Source organism: Hippopotamus amphibius, chromosome 1 (assembly GCF_030028045.1).
Source record: "Hippopotamus amphibius kiboko isolate mHipAmp2 chromosome 1, mHipAmp2.hap2, whole genome shotgun sequence".
NCBI classification, from domain to species: Eukaryota; Metazoa; Chordata; class Mammalia; order Artiodactyla; family Hippopotamidae; genus Hippopotamus; species Hippopotamus amphibius.
The window spans coordinates 87464724-87488444 of NC_080186.1; the positions used below are offsets into that span (position 1 = coordinate 87464724).

Genomic DNA, 23721 nt, shown 5'->3' on the forward strand with positions numbered 1-23721 from the left:
TAAAGAACAAGTCATTGAGACAAGTCCTATAAGAATGATCCCTTTATACATTTTTGGAAAACTCTATCAGAAATCTGGCCTAGACATTATAGCAATAATTCTGAACTTTGATGCTATCATTGCTTTTAACTTCTTCAGATCCATGCAAGAATAAAATGCAGCGAGACCAACAAGAGCTGCTAGTTAAACTAGTATTCTTCTAGAGAATCAACTGTTGGTAGTGCCAACTGCAATCACCTGGAAGACACAGAAGGGTGAAGCAGAATTTTTTTTTTCCATTTTCATTCTGCCTTTCCCCGCTCCAAAATCAAATGGTAAAAACTGCTCAACTTTTCAGGGATCCAATATTACCAGAAAATTTCTAAATTTTCTGGATTTTTATGGAAACATGCATCTACAAAATCAAATATCCAAATAACAATAGTTAACAATATTATAAATCTTTGTGATCTACAGAGCACTTCCACTGTTCATCACTCTTGTAACGTTCCCCTCTCCCATGAGGTGGGCTTTATTATTCCTAATTTGTAGATGAGAAAACTAAAGCACAATGCCAACTAACTAGTAAACGCTGGGTTATATCTCAACTATTAGACTTCTGAACCCAAACTCCTTATTTATTTTAGTATCTCGTGCTTTCCCAGCCTCTTCAAAGAAATTATTTTCTTCTTTTTATTGAAAGTTCCTCATCTATAAGGAAGCAGAGTTATCCAACAGTTAGGACACATGAGGGAGACAGAGGAAACCCTGATTATTCTTTTACATAAGTTACTGATGACCAGGAGATGCAGCAAATACTCTCTGGGCTTTCAGATTTCCTCCTAGGAAACAAACATTCTTATGGCCTTCCAGGGAAAATAGTGAGAGTGATAAGGAAAGAGATGAGGGTGGGGAGGTGTATCACGTGGTAACTGATTGTGAAAAGAAGTAGAGCTGACTTCAGCCTTTCTAAGTGTGTAGATCTTGGCAGATGGCATGAGCAAATTAAGAGAGGTTATGGAGAAATGATTAGGAAGATCCTAGCAGAACCCTCAAATACAACTCTTGCTAGCTTCAAATCCCGTATTAGGCAGGGCTGGGCAGCTTCATACACTGAGTCTATTAGTCAGCAACTCTGGTTGAACTCCCACTGTGGACTGGGTAGGTACAGATGCATGTGGGTTTATCTGTGAGAAAAAAGGATCTAAAGAAACAAAAAGTGTCCACGAAGTGCTTTGAGCTCTGTAAAGATAAACACTGCTACTCTGAGGTCCATCAGCAGTGACTGTGGTACTAGAGGGAGATGTTAATTGCATGTTATAAGTAAGCTTGTTTTGCTAACACATACAAGAATAGTATCTGATAAACCTGACTCAACAGATAGACACAGTTTGTAGTCTCACTCTCAGCTAGTACAGAAAGGAAAAGTTTTTATCTTAATAGCATTGTTAGCTCTCTTTCTACTCCATGCCTTAAAGATTTGTCACATTCGTCAGCTGCATTGTGAGCTGTGTTTTTCCTTTTTTTCAAAGGCCTGAAATGGAGAGCTCTGCCTCCAGACATGATCTTGTCTCTTTCCCCTATTAGCTACCACCTCACTTTCCTTCTACCTAACAGTTACTTCCCGTTGACACTCACAGCATTAAACAGACATGTCCAAATTTTTTAAAGTTTAAGAAATAGGAAAAAATTTGAATTTATGAATATAGCAATCATGAGTGATGTTTCTCAAATATTTCTTATTTTTAAGCTATTTGTTGGAGTATAATTGCCTTACACTGTTGTGCCAGTTTCTGCTGTACAACAAAGTGAATCAGCTATATTTACATATATCCCCATATCCCCTCCCTCCCACAACTCCTTCCCACCCTCCCTATCCTACCCCTCTAAGTCATCACCAATCATCAAGTTGATTTCACTGTGTTATGCAGCAGCTTCCCACTAGCTATTTTACATTCAGTAGTGTATATATGTCAATGCTACTCTCTCACTTCATCCCAGCTTCCTCTTCACCCCCCCACCCCCTGCCATGTCCTCAAGTCCATTCTCAACATCTGCATCTTTGTTCTTGCCCTGCCACTGGGTTCATCAATAGCATTTTTTTTTTTAGATTCCATATATATATGCGTTAGCACAGTATTTGCTTTTCTCTTTCTGGCTTACTTCACTCTGTATGACAGACTCTAGGTCCATCCACCTCACTATGAATAACTCAATTTCATTTCTTTTTATGGCTGAGTAATATTCCACTTCATTTCTTTAATTTACAAAAGACTAACAGTCTTGTAAATAAACATTTTTCAAAGTGCATTTTAAATGTATTTAACATATTTTTAAATATATTCCCAAGTACTTTTCCAATTACATAAAATGAGGCTCACTTACATTATCTTTGTTAAAAAAACTACTGAGTGGCAAAAAAAACAAAACAATCAGAATTAAGCCTCAATATTATATTAACACATTCTTCTAATATGTTGGCCTCAGCAGTGCTATGAAATGGATAATACTAGATCAGCCAAAGTATTTCGTGTAAGTTGTAGCTAAGTTATGATTTGGGCTTCACTACAAAGTTTATTTCAGGTCCTAATTACTTTTTGGCATGGGAAAATTTTCTATCTGTGGCCTACAAAAAGGCCATATAACTCTGGTCATTCTTCAAAATTACAAGTAAACTCTTTGTGAAAAATACTCTGGAAGAAACCTTTGAACAGTTACTTCCTAACTCTTTTCAAGACAAATGGGTCCACTCCTGTGACCTACATTAGTTGATCCAAAACAAGGTAAACTTACTATCAAACTATTAATTCCACCAATTGTGAACATAGAATAAACACAAATTGATAAAAGTAAATTTTCTTCTCTCACAAATTTTTTGAAATCCTCCTAAACGCCTAGCGACACTCTTCCTTTAAATCTTTATTCTGATAAATGTCAATATGATTGAGAAAGAGGCCTTGTAAAGATTATTTAGCTTCTGCACATCTATCAAAGCAATGTAATTGTGTGGTCAAAGAAAGACCCAGATCCAGAATGGATTTTTGAAGTTTCATCAGTAAGCTTCTAAAAAGTAAGCTCCTGAGGAGGTGCAATGGGGAAATGATGTGACCAAGGATAGAAAGACAAGATTTTATTTTTAGTTCATGAATATTTTCTGTAAATACAAACTCATCATGAAAAGAAAGAAACTCAGAGACGTAATCCCTGCATTTAGGGCCACTTTTTTTCTAGAAACTTCTGCATCTTTTACGAAAGAAGCTGAGATGCTGAACAGACATTTTAAAAGACTTGCACGCTAAAGGAACAAAAGTTCTCTGGTAAAATCCCCCCTATTTTGTGTTATGATTCCAAAGAGCTGACCCCTAGGAGTAAAGATAAACTAGAAATAGTTCAACTTTTGCAGGGACTGAAGCACAGCTTCATCTCATATTAATTTCTATAATTAGAATGAGATGATCTGGGAATGGGATTGCTGGTGTTCCTAGGCTCTTGCCAAAAGGAAACATACAATTAATAAGCTCTGCAATAACACTATCATATGCTTCAAATTAATTTAATAGTTTTTCATCATCTACTTTTTAGCACAATCAAAAGTGACCAGAAAATGTAATTAAAAGCAAGAGTAATAAGAGAAAATGGATTTAGAGCTGCATGAGATCCAAATGATGAAGGTGTTACATACAGACGTTAAGTCTTTGTTAATATGTCTAAAAAGACAAAATACAACATTAAGAACCTTGACAGAAATAGAATCTATAAAATAAAGCCAAACAAAAATTCTTGACATGAAAAATGTAACTGATATTAAAAATTCAGTGTATGAGTCTAAAACTATATTATAAACAGCTGATGACAAAATTAATGAACAAGAAGCAATATTGGAGAAAAATCATCAACATGAAGCATGGAGAGATGAAATACAGAAAATACAGAAGAGAGTAAAAGACAGGAGATACAGTAAGAAAGTCTAACCACTTGTAATTGAAGTCCCAGAAGAACAGAAAATGAATGGGGCAGAAAGTCACTGAGCAAGTCTCTTTCAAAGCAGTTAAAATCAGCTAGCTTTAGCAGAATCTTCTGCAATAATCAGTGCTAAAAGAAAAGAAAATGATAGAATTCTCAGTCATAGCCCAAGAATGTTATAACTAGCCTAACTGCCATTTGCCCAAAAGCAAACTATGAAAGTTACTTTCCTTAGTAAACTATTAACTAAAAGGAATGAGTATAGAAGTGTATGATAGTTATATTAATGTTTTACTTATTAGTGGCAAAACTGATTTTAATGTATTTTATATTTTTTGCTTTAGAAATTGTAAATAAAATGCTTATTAGCCTATAAAAATCCAAAGCAAAAATATTCCACAATTGCTTTAGGTAAGTTTTCAAAAATAACAAGTTTCAAGGAACAAGACACACCAAATATTTGGTATGCTCCTCAGTTAAATATTCTTATCAAACTAAATGTGACCAAGAGGTAGCTGAACTCTGGAGAATTTTTGCCCAATGATGTGGCACTGAGTAATCAATTAGAAATAAAGTCAACCCCTGGGGAAATTTTTAGTTGTAAAATATGCTCAAATTTCACAACGATTCTTTCTCTAAAGGTGATGAAAAGTTCTTGCAATTCCCAGGCCCTATAGAAAGATGTCTCCTGTGGAAGCCAATTAACCTAAGGCTTACTTGGATTCCATTTGATATCGCATAATGTGATTAGATTGGTATCTAGCAGCACATGCTTTTGAAATTGAGGGAAATCTGATGATAGATTGCTTAACTCATCTAACAATACATGTCTCCAGCATACTGCTTAATGCCAAAGTTACCTGAAAGGATTCATTCACCTCTAAACTGTGAGTCATTTACTACCCACTCGCTAGTCAGATGAAGTCAATATTGGTAAAGCTTTTCCAATATTGTCTTAGTAATATTCATTCCCAGATTAACAGAGAGGAAGAAAAATTGATTTGATGCACAGTGCTTCTGGATAACTGTGCTTTATTTTATCAAACTTGATGAATTATGCTCAAAACAATAATACACAAATAAAATTCCTTTGCAGTTCCAACACATTGTAAAAGATCACAGGATTTCACAACAGTACTGAGTTAATGACACTAGCAAAGGGTCTTTTATATCATGTGATAAAGCCAATGTTGTACAGAGAATGAAATTTAAAGCCAAAATAATTATAGATGCAACTTCATGATAACAGTGATTTAGGAAATATTCTCTTTGGGAAGCTGAAATATTTCTTGAAGTCCTATGAGATCAAAGGGGAAAGAAAGTAGAATTCTGAACAGAGAAAAAGCAAATAGCAAACCTAGCCACAGAGCATAGTTCACATCAGGACCAGCAGACAAGAGTCAACAACACTAGAACTAGAGTCCAAAACAGGGTTCACAAGTCAGAACAAAAGTCAAGCTAAGAAAGGTAAGCAGCCCAGTTCAGATTCTTTCCACACATAGGCATGAAACTATTAGAGGAACAAGGACATTGGGCAATCTGTCTCCTTTATGAAAGGAGAACTGTCAGATAGCCATGGCCTTTGGACGATGTCAATGTGGGTCATTAGGTCACTCTGCTCCCATCAATCAAGGGGCCATATCTGGTACTCAGACACTGGCAAGACAATGTTTTCAATGTTAGTTGAATGATATTAGGTGTAGTACAATCTCTCCTTTAATGCAAAGGCTTTTTAGTTGACAAGGTAATCTAGCCAACATGAAAAGTAGACAAAACATAGAATTAAAAGCAGTGTTTGTTGAATTTGACTAAATTAACAGACTCACTGTAGCATGTACTTAATGTATATTTCTTGAATAAAGGCTGAATAATAGAGAATCCACTCACAACACAGGGACGTTAGAGGACATCAAATTCTACCTCTTGCCCTTGGAAGGAATATCTCTTTACAGCTGCTTTGGTTAATGGGTGTGCACACTCAACCCGACACTTCCAGGGAAGGGAACAGATAAATTCTCAAAATTACCAATTCTACTTTTTTTTTCCTTTTTTAAAACACTTGGATAAGTAATACATTCTTAGGGATCAAGTTGTTCGAATTATAAAATGATACTAGTAAAAAGCCCCCCTCCAATCCATCTGTCCAGTTCTGCAACCACACCACCAGCACCACTGTACCCCACCCCGCAATAAAAACCATCATAATAAATTTTCTATTTGTTCTTCCAGGGATTTTGTGCTTATAAAAGTGAATGCCAATATAGTTCCATTATATATCCACTGGTTTCTCTAGTTTCACTTTCAAAGAGTTCCATTTGGCTTCCTTTTGTTAAACAGAAAAGTTATAGAAATCATGTTCAAAGACACTAAATAATGTTATATCTGAATATGTATGAGTGCTTGTATACTACCTTAAATGCTTTACAGATATTATGCCTCATTATTTTTATAGAAATCCCATTATGTGGGCATTATTATCATTATAAAGGTAATAAACACTTGATACATCAAAATCAGAAAATTGCAATATCCTCCGATCTCCTCTCTTTTTTTCCATCTCCCCTAATGTTCACATCTACATTCATATCTTCTTTTTCCTCCTAAATTCCACCATGATCCCATACCCAGACTCACAGTTCCTTAACCTAGCATAGACTTTAACATCAACTTTGGAGACAGACAGAGCCAGATTTGAATCAACTTTCACTCTTCACTAGTTGTGTGAACTTTGATTCTTTTCTTACCTCCCTGAAAGTAAGAAGTTGGGGATGGACTGGGGTGAGTGTGAAGGAACACAAAATGGAAGATACTCTATAGATTTTTGCAACCAAACAGTTATGATTCGCAACTAAAAGTGGGCCTTCAACTTTCTTTTTTTTCAGTCCCCTTTTTGTATATTCTATGGTAGTTAACCCAAACCATTGTCATTTTTTTCTTTCTTATCTCCTGTCTATCACTCTCATTACCAGCATATTAACTTTAAATAAAACCATGTAAGGACTTCCCTGGTGGTCCAGTGGTTTAGACTCCACACTTCCACTTCAGGGGGCATGGGTTCCATCCCTGGTTGAGAAACTAAAATCCTGCATGCCAAAACAAACAAACAGACAAAATCATATAGACAAGTGTGACATAAGAGGAAATATATATATGTTCTCTGTCCCTGGTTCCTGACACAGAGCTCCTAAAACCCTTGTAATTCCCTGAGTGATACAAATGTTAGAAGCATCTTTTTTCCTAATATTTGGGGTTTTACTCCAGTTCCTGACACAGAGTTCCTAAAACCCTTTGGAATTTCCTGGGTGAAAAAAGAATGATAATTGTTCTTTCAGAGTAGTGTTGTTAATGATAAATCCTGTTTTCCTTTATCGGAGACTGTCTTGACTTTCCCTTCATTTCTTTTGTTCTAATGAGGCAACTCTTCGTGGGCTGCTGGATAGTTTCAGGATGGGGGCTGGTAACAAGAAAGATCAAGCCATGGTTAGTAGCTTGGATATTTCAGCCTCAAACCCCATTTTCCAAAGATGGGAGAGGGTCTGGAGATTGAGTTAATAATTGATCACGCCTATATGATGAAGCTTCTGTAAAAATCCCTAAACTACAGGATTCATGGAACTCCCAGGTTGGTGAATACATCCACGTGCTGGGAAGCTGGTACACCCCAACTTCATGGGGGCAAAAGCTCTTGTGCTCAGGACCTTTCTGGGCCTTGCCTTTTGTACCTCTTCATCTGTATATAATAAACTGTTAAACATTAGGAAATGTTTCCCTGAGTTTTGTGAGTCATTTCAGCAAATTTTCAAATCTGAGGGAAGCTTGTGGGAAAGCTCAATTCTGTAGCTAAGTTGGGCAGAGGTGTGGCTCCCATAGGGACCCATTGCTTGCAACTGTTTTCTGAAGTGAGGACAGTCTTGTGGGACTGAGCCCTTAGCCTGTGGAGTCTGACACTAAGATCAACCAGTTATTGTCAGATTGAAATAAACTATAGGACATCTAGTAGGTGTCTGGAAAGTTGAGAAATCGGTTGATGTGAGGGGAAAAAACTCACACATTTGGTGTCAGAAGTGTCCAATGAGATTTCAACAAATTTAAGAGAACTGAAGTCATACAGAGTATATTCTCCAACCACATCAAATTAGAGATCAGTAAGAGAAAAATAACAGGAAAATATCAAAACTTGGGATCTAAACAACACAATAATCCACAGATGAAAGAGGAAGTCTCAAAGGAAATAAAAAAAAATACACTGAACTGAATGAAAATGAAAATATATCAAAATTTGTGGGATACAACTAAAGCTGTGCTGAGTGAGAACTTTATACCATGAAATCTATATGTTAGAAAATAAAAAATGTTTCACATCACTAATCTAATATTCAATTTCAAGAACCTAGAATAAGAGCAAATTGAACTGAAAGCAAGTAGAAGGAAAGAAATAATAAAGATAAGAACAGAAATCATTGAAATTAGGAACAGAAAAACAATAGAGAAAAATAAATGAAACAGAGCTATTTTTTTAAAGATAAATAAAATTGACAAACCTCTACTGAAACTGAAGTAAAAAGAGAAAAGATACAAATTACAAATAACTGTAACAAAACACATCACTACAGACCCTGCAGACACCAAAAGGAAAATGAAGAAATAATTTGAATAATTCTACATTCGTAAATTTGACAAAGTAGATGAAGTGGACCAATTCCTGAAGCTACCACAACTGAATTAATCTGAACTAGATAATTTCAATATATCTATAACTAATAAGGAAGTTGAATTCATAATTTGAAAACTCCCAAAAGAAATCTCAAGGTCCAGGAGGTTTCACTGGAGAATTTTAACAAACTTAAAAAAATGATTAACACCAATGCTGTACAATCTCTTTTAAAAAGTAGAAGAGAAGGAAGCTAGTATTTGATGAAGTTAATATTGCCTGACAAAGACATTACAAAAAAAACAAAGAACAAAAAACAACTATAGACCAATATTCCTTATTAACATAGACACAAATCCTTAACAAAATATTACTCAGTAGAATTCAATAATATATAGAAAGAATTTTTCACTATGACCAAATGAGATTTATTCCAGGAATGCAAGGATCATTTGATATTTAAAAATCAGTCCATATAATCCACCATGTTAACAGGCTAAAGAAGAAAAATCACTTGGTCTTATCAATTGATGCAGAAAAGGCATTTAGAAAAATCAGCATCTTTTCATGATAAAATTAGAAAACTAGGAATAGAGGTGAACTTCCTCAATGTGATAAAGAACACCTATTTAAAAGAAAAAAAAATTTACAGCTAATGATGAAAGACTAAATATACACACACACACCCCTCACCAATACAATCACCACATAGATCAGGAACAAAACAATAATGTCACTTTCACCACTATTCAACACAGTTCTGGAATTTCTAGTGAATACAATAAGGAATGAAATAAGGCATAGAGATTAGAAAGGAAAAAAATAAAACTGTTCATATTTTCAGATGACATGATTGCCTATGTAGAAAATTTTTTAAAATCTCCAAAAGAACTTATAGCACCACCTAGTACTAATAAATGAGCTCAGCAAGGTCACAAGATGTAAAATAAACATAGAAAAATCTATTGTATTTCTATATGAACACATAGACACTGAAGTTAAAAATGCAATACCATTTACAATTGTTCCCCAAAATGAAATACTTACATGTGAATCTAACAAAAACAAGTACAGGACTCACATGCTGAAAATTACAAAACACTTATGAAAGAAATCAAGGAAGATCTAACAAATGGAGAGATATACCGTATTCACAGATTGGAAGGCAGCATAAAATGGTGTCAGTCCTTCCCAAATTGATATGCAAGGTTTAACACAATTCTTATCAAACTTCCTCAAAATTTCTTGTAGACATAGACAAGACTGTTCTCAAACTTATATGGAAAGGCAAATAAACTAGAATAGTTAAAACAATTTTTAAAAAATAAAATGGGAAGAATCAGTCTACCTGAATTCAAGACTTTATAATACAGCTACTGTATAGTAATCAAGACGTGTGATATTGTTGGAGAGATAAGCACAGAGATCAATGGAACAGAATAAAAAACCCAAAAATAGATCCCCACAGATATGCACAACTGATTGTTGACAAGGGCACAAACACAGTTCAGTGGAGGAAAGAGTGTCTTTTCAACAACTCATGCTGAAGCAATTGGACAGCCATAGGCAGAAAAAAGAAAAAAGAAAAAAAGAGAGGGAGGGGAAGAAGGAGAGGGAGAGGGAAAGGAGAGGGTGCAGGAGGACAGGGAGGAGGAGGAGGAGAAGGGGAAGAAAGAAACTTAATCTAAACCTTACCTATTACAAAGATTAATGCAAAAGATTGCAAAAATTGGACTTAAAACATAAAACTATAAAACTTTTGAAGAGTACATCGGAGAAAATCTTCAGAACCTAAGACCAGGCAGAGTTCTTAGGCTTGATACCAAAAATATATATATGTATATAAATTGGACTTTATTAAAATTAAAACTCTTGTTATGCTAAATATCTTATTAATGACAAGCTACAGGCCAGGAGAAAATATATGCAAACCACATAACCAATGAAGAGCTGGTATCTAGTAACTAGAATATGTAAATAATTCTCAAAACTAAACAGAAAAAAAAATCTAGTTAATAAATAAAGCAAAAGATGTGAAGAGACATTTCAGTGAAGAGGATACACAGATGGCAAATGAGCACATGAAAAGATGTTTGACATTATGAGCCATTAGAGAAATGCAAATTAGAACCACCATGACATATAACTAAACACCTATGAGAATAACTAAAGTAAAAAATTGTGATAGTCCCAGATTCTGGCCAGGATACAGAGAAACTGGACCACTCACACTTAGCTACTGGAAATGTAAAATGGTCCAACCCCTCTAGAAAACACTTTACCAGTTTCTTCAAAAACTAAATGCAACTATCATATGATCATAGAGAAATCGTACTCTTAGGCATTTAACTCAGAGAAATGAAGACTCACATTCACATTAAACCCGTGCATGACTGTTTGTAGCAGTTTTGTTCATAATAGCCCCAAACTGGAAATAACACATGGCACTTTGTGCACTGAAATTATACATTTGGGGCATTTTATTTATTTGTTCCATGTCCTTCTCTCCAAGTGAAAATCAACATGTTCGAGGTCTGAGGCCTTATCCACCATGAGATGTAGAAGACAGTATGAAAGGATGACAACTCTGGAGCCAGACCTTGTGGGTCAGATCCTACGTGGTAGCCCACTGGACTTGCCAAGTTACTTGATTTCTCTGTATCTTTATTTCCTCATCTGTAAAATGATACTAACAAGGCACCTGCCTGCAAGGCACTTGGAACAGTTCCTGGCCCATAGATAGTTCTCACCGCATGCACTTGGCTTCTGGCACTTGGCCCAGAGCCTGAGAAAGAATAAGTACTTTAATAAATGTTTTTTGAATGAATGAATAAGACAGTGAATGAATGAATGATCACGGTCTTGAAATATTTTCCCCACAACTGTTTCCACTGTGGGCCTTTCACTAGTACTGTAAATCTAGTCAAGGCCCTTCTATACGAATATAATGAACTCTGACCTAATAAATGATATAATGTTTAACATAGCCCAGTGCCTGACACCAAATAAATGCTCAATAATTATAGCCATGATTAGGTTACTACAGAATTGTGAATTCCTTCACAATTTTATTACAGGGAATCATTCTCTACTTGTTCTAAGAATAAAGTAAATCTCTTAGCATAACATTTAAGGCCTTACTATCTGACTTTACCCAGCTTCGTGTCCCAACACAGTGCTCAATAAATAATAGCTATATTTACTATCTTTCTCACTAGATCCTCAAATACCACCAAATTTCTATTTCCTGGAGAAGCCATGGCTCTATCTAAAATGTATTTTCGCTCTCCTTATCTCACAAATATTTTCTCTTTAGTCAAGCTTCCATGCCATCGTCTGTCTCTACCCAAACCCCACCCACCAATCTATCCACAGCACATCCATCGCCGAAAGCACTCTTCAGGCATTCATTTATTACTTATCTTTTTACACGTGGGGGCCAGCACCGTGCCCTGCACACAGTAATACTCATTCACATTGTTAAACTGGATTGAGGAAGAAAGGGAAACGTGCTCAAGCCACCCGTTTTCAAAACTCTTGAAACCTGCACGGGTGTCTTTGGAATACAAGCATGATGACTGAGTGCCACATGCAATACTTGGGAAAGTGCTTCAGTTTCTAAGAAGCAGGATGTTTCTTTTTAAGATGTCATAAAAAGTTGCCACATGGATCTCCCAGGAAACCCTGAGTGTGTGTCTCTAAGGAGTGATCTAAGTTGAGGGTTAAAGGAGGCAGCAGCATTCTGACCTCTTCTCTCGCTCTCTCTCTGTGCCCCCCACGCCACCCAGGAGCAGCTAGAGCGGTCTGCCAGACACCATAGCCCATGCTGTCCAAAACTCCCAAACACACACATCTGGGCCCGCATTCCCACTGTGTCCTTTCCACCTCTTTTAGCAACCTTCATTCTCCTTCCCATCAAAAATTCCCATTCCTAGGGTCCTATTCTCAGCTATTTTAAATGATACTAATACCTTGATGAGTAACAACTCACAGTTTTTCCTCAGCATATATCCCTGTCACATCATTTGAGACTTGAGTATTTTGAGGTAATTCCTGGTTTGACTTCACAAATCCCAGCCAGGAATTTTACCTCACCTTTCAAATTACTGCCACCAAATAGACAGTGCCAATGATGAGAATATAAGCGTTATAGAACACTGAGCCCAACTTTGTATAAACCTGACTTCATTTCAAAAATTAAAGACATCTACCTAAAAAGGAATAAATGTATACTCATTATATAATTGAATCAAATAATTCTTAGAGCAAAAATACTACTCTTGAGGTATATGAATCTACCAAATACTTTTATTTACTTAATTTTCTGTGTAGTAAAAATTTCTGACAAGATTTTGGCAAATGTTTCTAAATAGATTTTCCATCAGATTTTTTTCCACACCTTTAATGAGCTAGTTCTTTTATTTAATTAATAATTAGTCTCTGACCAAAACTGGTCCACAAAGAATTAGACCACACTTCCCCCAGCTGGTTTTAACCTTTAATCACTGTTTCACATTGACTCCCTATTTTACTGAGTCTCCATCTCTCCACTACTCGGGGAATAGAAATAGATTTTTGTTTTCTCTTCCCTTATGTATTCTATACCATATGTGATCATATAAACGCATTTTCCAGTTGCAACCTGAGCTGACTCCACAGATTCCCCCACCTCTTAGCATAGAACTCCCCGCCCCAGGCAAATTCCTTGTTCCCAAACTCCCACGAAGCCCAGCCCACTGATCCACTGGTAACCGGAGCTTGCTGAGGTGATCTCTGGAGGCTTGTAAGACAACGCCTCCTACTTGGGTTAATCCCTACGGGTGGGAATCCTCAGAGGTGTTTCTCAAACTTCAGGGTTTATATTTCAGTGAAATAGATTTGTCTATTTTTACTTATTCTCTCCCCCTGTCAAAAGACAAGCACTACACTTTTATGTTGAGAATCATCTTTCCTCTCCAATGTCTAAGGCTTTATGGCTCAGCCAAGCATAGCGTCTGGCCCTTTTTCGTTTTTAGAACGTAGTTTCCACCCAGACCTGTTCAGCCTGTACAAACAGTTCTGTGACCTGCCTCAGCATCACATCAGATAGTATCCACAGTGCCTGAGCCCTGGAAGGAGCAAAGCCCAGGTTCAAGTTGATTCCCCACTAGGGGAATTAAAACTAAGTGAAGGAATAGGACAAAAATGGGTTATATTAGACCCTCTTGCAGATTCTTTCAGTTTAAAACAGAGCATCTGAAAATAATACCTTAACCCAAAGAAAAAAATGCCTTAGAGCAAAACTTCCAAGAAGGAAACAACAAGTAAGGAAATATTTTTAGAGATTTCTATCAAATCACACTCTAAACAGGGTCACAGAGGCAGCCTCCTAAAAACAAAAAACAAAAACAAAACAAAACAAAACAAAAAACACCCCAGGCCTTTCCTGCTCACACACAGGGTGGCTCTTCATGAGCACTGCCAACCTACCTACCAGACAGCCTCAAGCCCTGGGTCCTGAGTAGCCCAGACAGTATCCTTTCCCATCTCTAAGAAACTCAAATATCTGCACTCAGACCTGGCCAGCTGCCACTCACAGAGAGAACCTTCACATAGGTTTATTGTGGGAATTTTCAGATCCAAAAACAACCTGACATTTAAGTTCTGCCACTAATTATTCTAACCATCAACCTGCTGTTTTTCAGTGGGTTACCTCGAGTTTCTTTCATTTCCATCCAAGCTTTCTTTTTGAAATAAAAGTCATTTCCCACCTGACTGCTTTTGCTTTCTCTCTGTGCAGATTTGTGAAAATCTAGATTTATTTTATTTTTAAAGCCCGCTAAGGCTGCTCTCTATCCTACTGTGGGAAGGCTTCTTCTCAAAATGTATAGACAGTGGTTGGTCACGCAGCTGTTACACTGAGCATTTGCTCAATGTAGGGAAGGGAGAAAGGGGGGCCTTGACAGTTACAGAGCATTATACTGGGTTCTTTACACAGATGGGAAAGCCTCACAACTTTCTTCAAGGATGAGTAGTATTGCCTTCCTATCACAGATGGAGAAATAGAGGCACCAAGAGGCAAAGTAATATGCTTAAGCTCATACAACTTATGGCACAGAGACTGGGTTTGAGCCCAGGTCTGCCACACTCCAGATCCTATTCCTTTTCCTATACCAAAAGCCTTCCAAGAATCAGAGAGAGAGTTCCACAGATGGTTCTCTCCACACCAGGCAGGGCCCTGCCTTTAAGTTTAGCATTTTGTTTCCCAACACACCTTTTAATGGACATTCTGGTATTCACCATGATAGAGGAATATTTCTGCTTTGCTTTGTCTCCAAATAGATGTCTCCATTATTTTGTCTCATTTGTGTGTTTTGTATCTCAGAGGTGCACAGTTCTAGAATTAGTGCATACTTTCTTGCAGAGTCTTAGCCTGTAAACATACTCTTGTAGACTACTGTAGAGTACCCATTTGAATGAAATTACTTGGGAATACTTACCCAAATTACTATTACTGAGGTATGAAATTAGGCTGAATGATTTAAATCTGCAATCTCAAAAAATCTTGCTTCTGGTTGGTAGGATTTATTGTTACCTTCTTCCGTTAGTTGTAAAGGTTCCTTGATATAAGGTGATTCTAGCATGATTGATTGGAAAAATGGTGGCCCTTAAAATCTATAACAGTTTTATAAGCTGCAGTGAAGCAGAAAACTAATGTTAATATAAATTGGTAAATACCAATCAGACATATTAGGTGAAAGTTACATAGAGCCAAATATTTGTATAGAACATGTCTAGAATTCCAACTATTTAACTTGCCCTTTTAAAAAACTCTCCTGAATTTTGATTTGTGTGGGCAGCTTTACTAAAGAATTCTACAAAGAAATACTGAACAAGTGAGATCAGCTTAGTTAAATATCTGTGAAAAAAATGAAATGTGTATACAAGAATATAAATTGTTGAGTCAATACCACCAAAAGAAAACACAGCAGCTGTGTGTAAATGAAACTAGATGATTTCGAAACCCTAAAGAAATTTGCATTATCTGGTTACAATAGCCGACACCAGCATCCTGCATATAAAGGGCAAAGTGGCCAAGGTCTTGATTTCATGTCTCCTGATTTGAGTTTATCCTCATTTAAAGGTTTGAGTTCTATAAGCAAACAAAATGAGTTAAATTCAATTTTTAAATATTTTCTCTCTTTTCCTTACATTCAAAGCAGATTTATGGTATATCAGCACACCCATTCTCAGTAAAAACACTCTTCAATTTTTTCAAAGTCCTATCCTTCAGAAAATGTTCGGTCATCTTCACTACAGAAAACACCATCTCCTTCTCCAGGTACTATACTCACTAGCAGCATCTTTCACTTGCCACTTCTTACATATTACCTTGTATTATAATTTATCTTTCACAACTAATTATTTGTATCTTACATGCATGCAATTTGTATGCCAATAATAGACTATACAGTTCTAGAAACAAAAACTGCCTCGCCATCTTTATAGTTTCCACAATGTGTAACATGCTGCTGTGCCCACCGTGGGTGCTCCATGCAGAGCTGCTAACTCACCTGGCACTGGTTCTTTGAATTTTAACCAGAGTTACCATCTTCAATAAACATGAAATATTTTCTCTAAAATATCCTGCTAATGTGGACAGTTGAATCAGATCAGCCTTTTTTTTAGTCCATATATAGATGTCTTTATTGAAACATATGGATATATAACTGGTGCTGAGACAGTCACCAATAAAAATTACACAAAATCTAAACATAATACACAAGAATTATAGAAATAAAATACCAGAACAGGCCTTGAGAGATTGTCAAATCATCATTCTACCTCAGCATTAAAATGATCTTTTAACCATTTATATATAAACATAGTATAAATGCTATAATGTCTAAAATTATTTTAAACTGTTTAGTGTATTATACTTGTCATACCTTAATAATTCTAATATATTATTTCAATTGAAATGTTTTAGCACATATTTACCCCTCTATAGTTGCCAGACAACATTGCAGTATAAATCTTTCTAAAGCTTTGCATCTTTCAGGCATTGGTGCATTTGCTGCTTTGGCTAACAAACATTCTTTTCTTTTTCAATGATCCAATGCCTTTTATACTTTTTTCATTTTTATGTTTTCATATAGAAATTCAACTGACACTCAGCATGTAAGTAATTCTAAGCTTGAAAAATCCATAAAGCAAATGTATGATGAGATTGATAAGCATTCTGGACCTTACCCTGAATTCTGACTTTCTTTGGAAGGCAGCAGAGAGGAATATATACAATATCATTACAAGAAAACCAAAACAAATTAACTGATGATAGTGAGAATTTTCCAGTTTTTTTAAATGTATCAACCTTTAACAATGTAAGACTATAATAAACTTCAAATAAAAGCTGAAAGCCTTCCCCTATCTGTGTCCATTATAAACTCAGACTATATCCGGTCTGGGGAACGTGACCTTTATGTTAACTCAAAGCATTATCTCTAGAGGCCAATCCTAAAACAAACATGGTGGACTCCTAATAATGAACGGGAAATCCGGCATTCCACCTGGTGCTCAAACCCCTGCCCAGATCTCTAATATTCATTAACCTTGAGTGCAAGCACCACTACTGAAAGACATTTAGGACACTTCCATCCTGCTGGAAATTTTGAGATAAGCCAGAACTGGAAAGAACATTGTGAGAGGACCTAACACATAATTCTAGAGGGAAATCAGATTTCACAACTGAACTATGAAACCCAGGCAAATTGGGATGAGTGACAGCTTTAACAGAGGAGAACTGTCCCAAAAAAATCCCAGTGAGAAGAAGAGTAAGTGTAACATGGCAAGGGGAACAGAAAGTGGAAAAGAGGAGTAAGAAACTAAAAGGAAAAGGAGGTGAACAAGGCCAAATCTGAGACCTCTGTAGGAGGTAGGAGGGCAGGGAATCCAATCTCCCAACTTTCAGAAAGCCATTTCTCACCCCAACCTTCTCGCACACACGTGTACACAAACACACACCACACACTCTAAGAAGGTTAGATTACAAAAGAGGATTGATTACAATAATCCACACTGAGATGCTCAGCTAAGCGCAGAAAAGTGGCAAGAAAAGGTCCTTGCCCTACCCAGTAAGGTGGGGTGGGTGGGTTGGTGGAGGTGGGGAGATCAGGAAAAAGGAGGTAAACTTGGAAGGGGAGCTGGAAGGGTACCAGAACGCCGTCAGCATCTTCTTGTCTCGCGTCTCCTCCCTGACAGGCTGGAATAGTCCCAGAGCACAGCGGTGGCTCAACATGGCTCTAGGAGGGAAAGCTGTTTGCAGGTGAAGATGTCTGTTCCCCTCCCCTCCTCCAACGTAGATCAAGAGAGACAGACTAATAGAGATCTCTCTTTCTAAAACCCTACCCAGACTTTTAAGCAAATCTGCCCAAGACTTATTAATATCACTACTTTTGTAACATAAAAGCTACCGTTGAGCTATTCCCAACTGATCCTAAATGAGGAGGATGTCAGTACCCTCCTACCTGAGGAAAAAATGACAGCCAAACCATAGTTCAATCACCTCCCACCAAAAAACGCAGATTGTAATGCAAATTAGGGGAAAACTTCCTTAGAGAACACAATCAAAAATAAAATAGATGGCCTTTCAGGAGACAGAGGTCTTTACTACTTCTTTGAGCAGAATCTGGGCCCTAATAAATGATTTGAGAAGATTCATGAATTGGGCAATTCAGTGAAATCAAGTGTGTGTGTGTGTGTGTGTGTGTGTGTGTGTGTGTGTGTGTACGTGCACACAGAGAAAGAAAGAAATATGCCAAAATGTTAGCAATTATTGAATCTAAGTGGAAAATATAAGAATCTTTACTATTCTTTCACCTTTTCTGTATGTTTAAAAACTTTATAAAAAAATGTTAAGGAAAAATACCTATGCAAACTTATGTGCGTAACCAGAGCATCCCCAGTCAAATTATTATACTATACCATAAGTGTTGTTTTGTGACCTTTTTTCACCAAGTATATCATGGATACCTCTCCATATCAATAAATGTATGTGTACAGTATTATTTGCAAAAGTGGTCCATTGCATGGCTTTGCTTTAACTGTTTAAAACTAATTCTCAAATACAGATATTTAAGTGATTTCCATTTGTTATGTTCAACAAAGCACCAATGAGCATTTTACATACACATCTCTTCTTGTATGTGATTATTTCTTTATCTAATCCAGAAATACACGGTCAAAGACTGCACATTTTTTTACATTTTGAGACAATGTTTGCAAGATTACTCTTCATACAATTTGTGCTAGTATATATTTCCTCCCACAGTGCATGAGAGGGCCCATTTCCTCACAGTCTTGCTGAACACTGCTTATTACCAATTTTTTAAAATATTTTCTATTGATAAGATGGTAAGCATTCTTTTAATTTGTATTTATTTCATCATTGGTGAGTTTAAACTTTATTTCATATGTTTATTGGCCATTTATACTTTTTCTTTTATTTTTCTCCTATTTTTGTTATCCACACTTTCCTTATTGATTTTATAAACCTCTTTTATAATACCTCTTATATAATAAAGCCATGTCCTTTTTGTCTTTCAACTTTGCTTATAGGTGGACTTCCCTGGTGACCTAGTGGATAAGACTCCAAGCTCCCAATACAGGGGGCCAGTGTTCGATCCTTGGTTGGAGAACTAGTTCCCACATGCATGCCACAACTAAGAGTTTGCATGCCACAACTATGAGCCCACATGCCGCAACTAAAAATCCTACATGCCGCAACTAAGACCCGGCACTACCTAAATAGATAAATAAATACATAACTTTGCTTATAGTGCTTTCTATCATGGGAGATATTTTCATGTAACCAATCTATGAACTTTTCTTTGGATTTTAGCTTTAGATGTCACTTTTAGGGAATATTCTTCCCTATCCCTAGATTACGAAAACATTGCCTCTATTTTTTCCACCATCATTATGCTTTTTTTACCCTTAAATTATAATCTATTTGGAATTTAAAATGACATTAAACAGCCAGACTTTTTGTTTTGTTCTGGTTTTCCCCAAACTGAGTAGACTAAGCAGTTTTCTTTCATGACTCCATGTCTTTTCCCAAGTGTCATTCACCAATACCTCAGGATTATTAATTAATTCTGCATCCTAATTCAATTTACTCTCCACTCCTAAATTGCTTACCAATTATGGCCATTTGAATTCAGAAGGTACTACTGACACAAATATTCATGCAGTGATATTTCAGGACATTCATACACATTTCTTAAATTTCTGAAAAATCAGTTTAAAACCACACACGTCCCCCTAAAGTATCAGCTTTCCTGCTACCCCACTGGCAGGAAACGTGCTAAGGGTCTCAGCTCATTTAAGAAGTGAGTTAAGTAAAAGGTGATATTTCCAGCAGTCCTGAGAGATTATCAAAGTCTCCAGCTCACAGAGAAGGACTGAATTTTCTCCCAGACCACTGTTGCTTCACTTGCTCTACACATAAGACAAGTCAGAGTGTAGCATTTCCTTACAAAGACTTTTCAGGTATCCTCTGATCACAGACTTCACATTAGAGAGACAGGGGAAACTGAGGCCAAGGGGGAAGAAGAGGAATCTGTCCCACTGGTTTTATTGATGTTTATCTATAAAGGTCTCCTCCTCACTCAGAGATAACTGTGGGTCTGGAGTCTCTGTGTGTGTTTGGCAGAAATGAGGTGAGAAAAGCCATGTTTCTTTTTCTAAAGAATAAAGTAGAAGGCCCTTTCCATTTTTTTCATAAAATGGTTAATGAAGTACTATAAAAAATAGATTTCCATGAATCAGGCAGAATAAACTCAATGTGTTTGCTATTTCCAAATCACAATGGCTCCATTTTCTCTCTCATCTGAAACCAATGATCACAGTGTTTCACATCAATGAATTTGTTTTCTTTTGAACCAGCTACTTTAGGCCTAAGGTTAAAAATTGCTCTGTAACTGTTAATCACAATTTTATTTCATCTCTTCCAAGCAGGTCATAACCTGTCTCTCCAACAGTTCCACCCTCCCCACCAATTTCTCCAGGGAAATGGGCATCATTCTTATATATGTTACTCTTTTTTTGTATTCTTTCCCAGTCACTGGAATAAGGGTGAAGTCATCTGGTTAAACAGGTTTATTTCTTCCCAATCAAGAAAAACCAGGCCAGCCCCTTTCATAAGATAACACTGTGAGCTGTGGTCATTTAGAGTTCTATTACTGAGCACGTGACCTATGAAACTGAACCAGAAGGCACTAGAAATGTTGCCCCAGTCTACTCACCTGTTCCATGATGTAAGCAAATACTAAGTCTGTGAAACTTAAGTGCTTACCTTCTACAGTCTAGTTGCACTCATGAAGTTCATCCTTTGAGGACAGGAAAATTAGCATAAAGTCCGTCCACACTCCCTGTGCACCTGAACTGTTTTTCTCTCTTTGGTCTTTGCCTAAACAGTGTCAGTCCAGACCACACTGAAAGATTGGCAGAGATACAGAAGATAGTTGGGAGGTACCATACCTTTTGAAAAGGTATGATTTAGCCATGTGGAATCCACCCTGTTTCAGAGAGGGAGCTTGCAAGCTTTGGCACGTCTCTTGTGCTGGTCTGCCAGCCTCCACACACTATGTTTTGAAAGCACTTCCTCCAACTGCTGCTGAATTGGCAGGGTGGACGTCCTGTGGATCAGTTTTTCCATTCTCTCAGTCCTACTTAAGCAGGGTGATCTGTTCTCTATCAGCCTTCTATTCTAGACCAGGCCCTGCCCTTGGCATGCTGAGAAATCTGGGAGCTTTTAGAAAAAAAGAGAGCTCTGTTAATGGTGTGTACCATAAAGCCAGGCATCTGAGCCTTTCTCACCCCTCCAGCCACATACCACTGGCTTTGAACCAGCCATAGGCAGGGCCAGAGCAGAGGGTATGTGATAATTTGGTTTGTTTAAACCACATTTCTTTACTAAATGCTCACTGGTCTCCTCACATATCCTGTGCACATGTGACTTGTAGCCAGAATCCCTTTGGTCTTCATGAAGCCCAGGGATCATCTCTCTAGACCCAGCCCAGAGCTATCAGTGACAGCTTATGAGCTGTCCTTTTGATCCATTCCAAAGAAGGAATATTATTTTAATCACCTTCAAAATAGAAAGTGAAATCAACCATTGTTTATCGAGCACCAGCTCTTTGCTGAGCATCATCTAGAACACTCAAGATAGTACAAATGCAGTATAAGGCATGATCCCTGTATTCAAGGTACTTAAAATTCTATTAAAGAAACAAGACCACACCAGAGCCATGTGAGAAAAAAAAAGTAGTGATAAATTAAATAGTACGGTTTGGTCTCAGTAATATGGGAGAAGGGAATTTCAAGAAGAAAATATATGAGTCAGATGGAAGTGTTGGGGAATACATCATGAAGGAAGTTGATCTCAGATGAATTGATAGTTTTTGCTTTGTTAGAGAAAATCAGGAAGTAGGAAAACCGAGTGCACCGTAATGAAAGACTTTTGATGTTTTCAAGGGACAATTGAATAGGAAGTGACTTTTGCCAAAGAATACATTTTAATAATAGGAAAAGTTACCATTTAATGAGCGCTTACCATGTGTAAGGTGTATAGTATACTGTCATATATGACAATGTGTAATGGCATTTAATCTACACAATGTACTCAGATACTACTGTTAGTCTCATTTAAAAGATAATAAAACTAAGTTTAAGCTGGCTAAGCAGTTCTCTCAGCATCACAGTCAGCAGCAGTGCTAAGACTCAAACACAGTTCTGTTGGACTCCAGAACCAAGACCTTGACCAGCTCCACCCAGACCTCACGCTGTACTATTATCACCCATGAAAGGACAATGCTTGAACACTAGGTGGTCACAAAATTCCTAGCCAGAGCCCATGTTGCTCAAGATTCCTAAAACTTCCGTCCTTAAGTGATATTAGTTTAGAGACCCATGACAGCAGTCTGCCTAAACAGAGCACCAGACTATTTGGTCATGTGCTTTCCAAATAAACAGAGTGCAGTGCCCTGTCGGTGAAGAACGTGGATGCTGGGGCCTACAAGGCTGTAATGCTGTTCATTATAGTCCAAAGTAGTCCCAGAATTTACAACCTAGCCTTACATAATTGGCAATCAAAAAAGCCCCTTGCCTTGTGTACGGGCCGTGCTTACAATAGCTCTTATTCCCAGCGATAGGCTCCAAGACCCCAGGGGATGCCCAACACCACAGGTAGTACCAAACCCCAAATATACTGTTTTTTCCTGTACATATACAGCTATGGTAAAGTTTAATTTATAAATTAAGTACACTAAGAGATTAACAACAGTAACTAATAATAAAATAGAACAATTATAACAACACGCTGTAATAAAAATTATGTAAATGTGATCTCTCTCTCTCTCAAAATATCTTATTGTACAAATATAATGCCTGTTCCATCTTAGCTAAGAATTTATCATGCACTGTGGCCATAACTTTTGCAATCCAAACCGCAACAGCAAAACTAGAACAAGTTTCTTTTTCCTTCTTCACAATTTCACAGACAGAAGATTCGTTTTTATTATAGATCTTAGCAACCTCAGAATACAATTTTTTCTTTTCTTCTTAAGAACTTTCACCCTTTCACTTAAAGGAAGCACTTTCTGGCTTCTCTTTGGCATAACCAAATTGCCAGCATCCCTACTCTTGCACTTTGGGGTCGTTTTTAAGTAAAATAAATGTTACTTGAACACAAGCACTGCGATACTGTGACAGTGGATCCGAGACCAAGATGGCTACTAAGTGACTAACAGGTAGGTAACTTATACAGTGTGGCTACAGTGGACAAAGGATGGTTCATTTCCCAGGGAAGAAAGGAATGAGACAATGTGAGGTTTCATCATGCAACACAGAATGGCATGCAATTTAAAACTCACAAATAATTTATTTCTGGAATTTTTCATTTAACATTTCAGACCATGGTTGACCGTCGGTAACTGAAACTGTGGAAAGCAAACCTGCAGATAAGTAGAGGGACTACTGCACTTAGGTCCCCACCACGACCTTACAGATTCTTTGGCCTGCCTTAGAACAGATGCAAATACTTCAGGCCCACCTGTTTGTGTCTAGCCCCAATCTAGGTCTCTCAACTG

The 23721-nt window shown here is 37.1% G+C and overlaps 1 long non-coding RNA gene across 1 annotated transcript in view; it reads right to left on the reverse strand.

Moving 5' to 3' along the window:
• The window catches only part of LOC130837527 (uncharacterized), a 73402-nt gene extending 52407 nt beyond the window's left edge, over positions 1–20995 (reverse strand). The window contains exon 1 of the long non-coding RNA XR_009049310.1: positions 20928–20995. This is a non-coding gene — a long non-coding RNA (uncharacterized LOC130837527). The remainder of the gene's footprint in view (positions 1–20927) is intronic.
• Positions 20996–23721: the final 2726 nt, after the last annotated feature.